General features: G+C 27.8%; 1 pseudogene; it reads left to right on the top strand.

Moving 5' to 3' along the window:
- The first annotated feature begins 3,229 nt into the window (after positions 1-3,229).
- Positions 3,230-7,017, top strand: LOC105116218 (probable galacturonosyltransferase-like 4; annotated as a pseudogene).
- Positions 7,018-7,784: the final 767 nt, after the last annotated feature.

The following is a 7,784-nucleotide window of genomic DNA, read 5'->3' as shown; positions in this document are numbered from 1 at the left end:
ATATATATATATATATATATATATATATATATATATATAAGCAAAAAAAAAGAAGGTAATAATCTCAACTTAAGAATGTTAACATTAGAAAAATATAATAATAGAATATTGTTTTCTTCCAATAAAAACCTTATCATCTATGTTTTTATACATTGAGCACATAAAAAGAAGATTTATTAATATCTTATTTGAGATATATGAAGCGGATATATAAATTTAATGAGAGTTTGTTTATTTGGATAGGTTAATGGAAGTTGAATGATGAATACATTGCTTTGTGGAACTTGCAAATTGTTTTTCTATTTTAACACTTTAATTACTAGGGACTAGTAATAAGTTAGTTGGGGGGTATGATTAGTACTTAAAATTTTATTTTTATCAAGGTTTTATATTATCATTTTGCACTTGAAGTATCAATCTCCTTAACTTAGAACACGTTTTATAATAACAAGTCTGATAATATAAGATATCTCAAATTTATGGTAAATATTTATTTTAAATGAAGGCCTATCACATAAATCAAGGAATTGATAGATGAGTTTAACTACTAAAATTAAGAAGAAAAAGAGAGGGCTAAGCTTAGGAAAGAGATGCTGGTTGAATTCAAACTAGAACACTATTTAGTTATTGGATCATAAATAAAGATGTAGAAACTTGGATTTAAGTCTGGTCTATATGGATGGAAAGCTAAAATATAGGCCTAAAACTTTCATAAAAAGTCCAAAATTCAAAAAGATCATTACCAAGTTCAAATGGTAGTAATAACAAAGAAGTCGAAACCTGTCATGTAGCCTAGATACTGTTTAACATTCAGCCTATATCTCGAGTTCTAGACGTTCAAATGTACCGATTCTTTTTTTTTTTTGAAGTTGAGATAATTTTCCAGAACTTTCATAAAGACTATCTGTTCAAATTTTGATGTTATCAATGATGTTTTATTCAGATAAGAAGATAAAGATTGTCATAAAATCAAGAAAGAGACTACAAAACCAAACTTATCTACTTTTTTATAATAATTAATAATAAATGATAATAAATGTCTAGAGGGAGGCTACTCATCGTCATCATCATCATCATCATCATCATCATCATCATCATTATGTAGTTAACCTCCATGTGATTCGATCTCAATCTTGTTAGGTTATTTATTACTTCGACATGCCTACACTTGGAAGAAGACATCAATCTTTTAGTCATATCAGTAACTCACTGATATGTGGGTCTGATAAGCTACTAGACCCAACTTGGATTTGGCCACATGCTGAGCCTAAACAAACGTGGGTTCGACAAGCTGTCATACCTAACATACTTGGTTTCAGTCGCATGCTGAACTTAAGTAAATATGGGTCTAGTGAGCTATCACACCCAATATACTTAGATTTAACCACGTGCCAAGTCCAATTCTCGAGTTCTAGACGTTCAAATGTACCGATTCTTTTTTTTTTTTGAAGTTGAGATAATTTTCCAGAACTTTCATAAAGACTATCTGTTCAAATTTTGATGTTATCAATGATGTTTTATTCAAATAAGAAGATAAGGATTGTCATAAAATCAAGAAAGAGACTACAAAACCAAACTTATCTACTTTTTTATAGTAATTAATAATAAATGATAATAAATGTCTAGAGGGAGGCTACTCATCATCATCATCATCATCATCATCATTATGTAGTTAACCTCCATGTGATTCGATCTCAATCTTGTTAGGTTATTTATTACTTCGACATGCCTACACTTGGAAGAAGACATCAATCTTTTAGTCATATCAGTAACTCACTGATATGTGGGTCTGATAAGCTACTAGACCCAACTTGGATTTGGCCACATGCTGAGCCTAAACAAACGTGGGTTCGACAAGCTGTCATACCTAACATACCTAAACAAATATTCATGTTAAAGTCATAAGCCTAATTAGTTTGGAGGTCGTTATAGACTCATGTTAAAGTCATAAGGCTCTGCTTATTTATTTTTAAAATTTTTAACATTAAATATTCATGTCAGGAATATTCATCTTCCTGTATCTGTAGGTATATAAAAACTCTTTCAATGGCCTACCACATTTCCATCTCATTAATGATGTAATGGATATTTGCTTTTCATTAATGATATATAATAGATATTTATCCCTAATTAGTGTCATTGGGAGAAAATAACTATTTAATCTCTTCTCTTCATAAAATGACAAAACTCATAAGCTCACCAAATTCAAGATTCACAATTTCTATTCTCCAGGTGTTCATACTTTAATTCTCAAAGCATTTATCATACCAAAAATAAGAACAAACACTATTGCTCTTAGAATTTAAAGCTTTTTCTTTCATTTATTACAATTCTTTACTTAAATATCACTAACTATATCATTTAAAAGTTCATAAATCCCACAAAAAAAACTATTTTATATGTATTAGAACTTCTACTATCAATTATATATTTCTTGAGCTTTGGGGAATAAAATATTAATATGAATGTGTAATTATGTACTGTCCAAATACTTGTAAAACTCCATTCCTAATTGTATCATCTCATTCCAAACCAATTAATTTTATCAATTTAATTCAAACCTAACTTAAAATAGATATTATTTGTGAGATAAAAAGAAAATACATAAATGGTTTTGGTAAAAAGAAAAACAATTCAAACAATGGAATAAAAATAAAAAGATGGCACCTAAGGCTTGAGGTGAATAGGAAAGTTTTGTATGTCAAAGGCTAAGTGAAGATCACGGTGGGCTTAATTAGTTAGGGTGAAATTGTTTGACAGGGGGGTGATTTTGTCATGGATGCTTGAGAGGTCCAAACAGTCCCTTAAGAAACCCACCTGCTGGTTTCATTTTAGGTTGTCATGGGAGTAGGGAGACAAGAATCTATTACTCTATAGTATTAGGGATAATGAGATCAAAGTTGAGAGAAACAAGTGAAAATGGTACATAATCAATCTTCACATGTTATGAGTAGGCTGTATGCATAACGTGACGTGAGTGAAATAATTTATTTATATATTATTGGCAAGCTTCCTACTTTATGAATTAACTAAATAATTGATGAACTAGCTAGTAGTCTATGAATAATTTAGTTATATTTTTATTTAAATCTTTTCGCATGCAAATAAAGAATTACAAACTTAGGATCCTATAATTTAATTAACAGTAATGGACTTCTTTTTGTTTCTAAAAAAAAAAAAACAACGTTTTCACCATAAATATTCAACATCATGACCCAAAGAAAAAGCTATGGAGACCCGTGAAGAACTCGGAAGGGGCTTGGTAGCTGACAAATAGGTAAAGGGGATAAATTTTTGGTGTTGAGGTTTAATTAGTTATTACAAATAAAATTAAAAAGTTTTAGTTTTTAATGTGGATTATATATCGTGTAATTAATCCTATATTCTTGAAAAAAAAAAATAGAACTAATGTTGGAGGAGCTTTTTTGCAATTTCACATTTTTTATAGAGTTTAATTAACTTATAGCTCTAGGGGTCAATTTTTTTCATACCTAAAATAAAGAGGTATTTTTAATTTTTTAACCTTCATTTTTTGTAATTATTACATGAAATCAAAGATATAACTGCCTTTTTTATAAATCAAAAAAGAAGTGGTTGACACGTGCTAAACAAGTAAAAGGTGCTTGTGTCCTTTAAACAATATATGTAGTATCTTTCAATAGTCATTAATCGCCTTCAAAAACGGCATATGAATATGTTTTTTTAATTCTTTTTTTAATATGTTTTTTTCTATTAATTTTGTCCATTAGCATTTTATTTCATTTTTTTAATTCAATCTTGGTTGTTATTCTTTTAATTGCTCTTTTTTATCTTTTTTTTAATTAAATCCTTCATTATTTTCCAAGATTACTATTTATTGTTTTGATACTATTTATTTATTTTTTAAAATTTTTTGATGGTTAAGATATTTTTAAAAAAAAATTGATATTTTGTATAGTCATTTTGATCTCATGACTAGAGTGCTAGTTTTAAAAATTAGAATGGTTTAATTTTAGTTTTTTTTTTATTTTTTTTATTTTATTCTTTTCAGTTTTATTTTTATTTTTTTTATTTTATTCTTTGATATTAGGCTATTAGATCTTAAACTTTTTTCTTCTTTTTTTGGATTATTCTAAATTGATGGTTAATCAAGTTAATTTGAATTTATTCAAGTTATAATTATTTAAATATTTTTTAATGTTAAAAAAAATTGTCCTACCACACACAGGAAAAAAAGTCTAGTATATTTATACTACTAATGTGATTGATAGAATTTAAATATATATTGTTTGTAATTATGACCTACACGTGTTAGCAATATGTTAACAATTTACTAGATATATTATATGTTGATCTAATTTTTAATTTTTTAAAGTAAGAAAAAGCTTGGGAAAATTAACTCTCATTTTTTAAAATAAAATAAAATATTAAAAATAAATTTATTCCTGAGAAATAACGTTAGAAATGTTAATCAGACAATAAAGAACATTAAAATTACTAGTATAGGAATTTATTTGTATTTTTAAATATTTTTAGTTAATGTATTTATTTGGAAAAAAAATGGATGCAATAAAAATTTGTCCATGTTGATTCAATTGGTATGATTTTCAATCTATAAAAGCTAAAAAACAAATACTTGAAAAATAAAATTCTGCTATTAAAACGTTTCAGAAACTGGAAATATATATAAATGATTTGCAGGGAATTTACTTCCTCTTTATTTGGTTTTTAGTTTCATCCTTTCCAACTTGTGATTTTTCCACTATTAATTTAGCATGTCATTAAGGCTATGAAAACTATGCTTGCTTGTTTATAATATTTTTTATTTTTTATTTTTTTAATATTTGATTCACTTGGAAAAACTTGGTTAAAGGAAAGTATTTTGGAAAAAGTATTACATATAAATTCATTTTTAAAATACAAAATACAAATAAGTTCTATCGGAATAATTTAAGACCATTAATTTCATATTTAATTGTGCTTCCTATATTACTCAATTCATATACTTAAACAAAATAATCAATTAATTCATTTTTTTAATTTCTTTAGAAACCTTTCATAATAATGTTTTTTTAATATCTTTAGAAACCTTTCATATTTAATTGTGCTTTCATTTTTGAATGTTCAATAGTTTATAATTATAATCTTTTTTTATATCATCATTATTGTAAATATTGATTTTATTCAAATCATCAAATTATGATAGTAAAATAATGAATATCATTCTTCATATTTGTAAATCTTTTATATATATATACAAAGTGTACTAATCGTTAGAGCAATGGGATGCCTTAAACCTTTTTCAAAGAAATTTAGCAATTAACAATAACATAAATGAATTATAATAAATCTTTAATTTAAAATTTATTTCGAAACAAATTCAAAAAATATAAATTAAAAAATTGACATAATAAATTTTTCAAATTTATTTTAATGTTTTTGTATTAAAATATAAGAACTTGTTGGAAAGAAAAACTTCATTCTATGTGTATATTTTCCAAATATTTTTACGATCAAAGGAACAAAAAAAGCTTGAAACAAGAAAAAACATCTTATGGTTTTCAAGAGATGAAAATATTTTATAAAATTATTTTTTTCATTAAATTATATCATAGGTCGTATCACTAATTAATTCTTGTATGTTCTTTTTTAACACTTATTTTCATATAAAATAAACACCAAAAAATTACATTTAAGTAAAATATATTTTTCAAACAAATATTTTTCACATGAAATATTCATAAAAAAAGAATTATTTTACATGGAACAAATGAAGCCTAATTTAAATAAGTTTCTTGAACATGCAAAAAATAAAAGTGATATTTTAAAATAGATTTAGCTTAAAAACTAGCTTAAGACTCACGTGATGAGATAGGTGGATCTATAAGCTAGTAAAGTAACATGGATCAATTTTTATTTTTATTTTTTTGTCAAAATAATGTTGTTTTGGCTAAAAAAATAAATAAATAATTGATCCATGTTGCCTTGCTAACTTGTAGATTCATTTACCTAACTCATGATATAAGTCTTAAGTTAGTGGATTAATTATTTTTTTATTTTAATTTTTATTAAAACAATGTTATTTTAACGTTATTTTAACAAAAAAAAATTAAAATAATATTATTTAAAAAAATTAATATAATCTCACTCAAAGCATAACAGGCGCAAATTGACCGAGTTTTTCTAGATTAATTGCATGACCAATCCAAATCGAGATCCGACCTAATCTAAGGCACAAACCATGTTTCTGAAATGACTTTTTAGGCGTAGTCAAGGTTTTAAAAGAGAACCATCCATTGCAACAAACTACAAAAAATGAAAATTTATACCAACCTTACTTGCTCTCTCATTTTCAACCTTCTTTCCATGATGATCCTTAAACATTTCCAAGTTCCGGGAACTTAAAGGCAGGATTGCCTTTACCAAGACTTCTATTCGACAAGTCAACCTGTAAATGATGCAAAAATTATTTGGGCGATATCATACCAGACAGTAAGAAGAATGATGTACTTAGATTTAGATCTTATTGTGGTCGATGATAAAGCAGAATTATGGAGCTTGGATATGAAGGACAGGGTGGTGGCAGCACCTGAATTGCAACGCAAATTTTGCTCTATATTTCACCAACAGATTTTGGAAACATTTAAAGGAAGAAATCCTGGTTATTTTATTACCGGAGGCATGGTGGCGGATGTGGATAAATGGAGAAGAAATATTCAAACAAAGAGTCGAGGAATGGATGGAAGTGCAAAAAAACAAGAGAGGATAGATCGCATGGGCTCTTTGGCACCCTTTTTGCCTGTCTTGGCTGGGAACATAAAGCCAGTGGATCATAGTAGATGGAACCAACATGGGCTCGCCGGTGACGACTTTGAAGGGAAATGTAGGAGCCTGCACCCTGGTCCAATTAGCCTTCTGCATTGGCATGGCGAAGGTAAGCCATGATTGAGGTAAGATTCCAGGAAGCCTTGCATCGTAGATCATCTGTGGGCTCCAAACAACCTCTACCGTTCATCAAAACACTCATTAAAAGGATAACAGCGATCGACTGAGAAAATGAGGTGCAAATTATATTTTGTGAAGTTGGAGAAAGAAGAAAGCAGCAAGATAAGAGGTTCCAAATGAGGCCAGATACGGCAATGAGAGAGAAGACATGAGACTAGTTACCAGACGTAAAAGGCCTAAAACAGAGCTTTTGTTCCTGCAACTTGGGCGGCGAACCGGGAGGTACTGGTCTCCATCTTCAGGGACAAAAGACCTCGCCATAGCTTCCATGCAAATCAAGTTGGATTCAAAATGGCATGGAGCAAAAATTCATTCTTCACCTTCGTCACTTCTAAAGATTAACTCGATGAAGAAAATAAGATATTCACACCAAGATAGCGTAGATGTACATGATTTAAGGTCAGCATCATCAAGGTGCTCTCTTTCTTTCTCAAGCCACGCTAGTGCTTGGCAAGCTATGAACCGTGAACGTAGCTTTGACTCTCTTTATATTTTTTTCGGTTTTCTAATTCTTGTTTTGGTGAATTGCCTCACAGGATAAGCAAAAATAAAAAAAAAATCAATAAATTAATAAAAAAAAACCAAAAAATAATTAAAAAAACTGAATTAACCAATTAAAAATCATAAAAAAAAAATTCTAATTCAGTTTAATTTTAATTTTTAAAATTTAAAACTGATTAAACCAAACTAAACCAATTTAACCATGCCAGCATTTAAAAACTAAAAAGCAAGTATAAATTTAACTCTAAACCTAAAGTAAGATTTAACAGTCGCCACCCTCCCTTTTTTTTTTTTATCTC

Source organism: Populus euphratica, unplaced genomic scaffold (assembly GCF_000495115.2).
Source record: "Populus euphratica unplaced genomic scaffold, PopEup_1.0 scaffold868.1, whole genome shotgun sequence".
Lineage (NCBI taxonomy): Eukaryota > Viridiplantae > Streptophyta > Magnoliopsida > Malpighiales > Salicaceae > Populus > Populus euphratica.
Note: the sequence above shows the minus strand (reverse complement) of the source record. Positions and strands in the feature narration are given on the sequence as shown.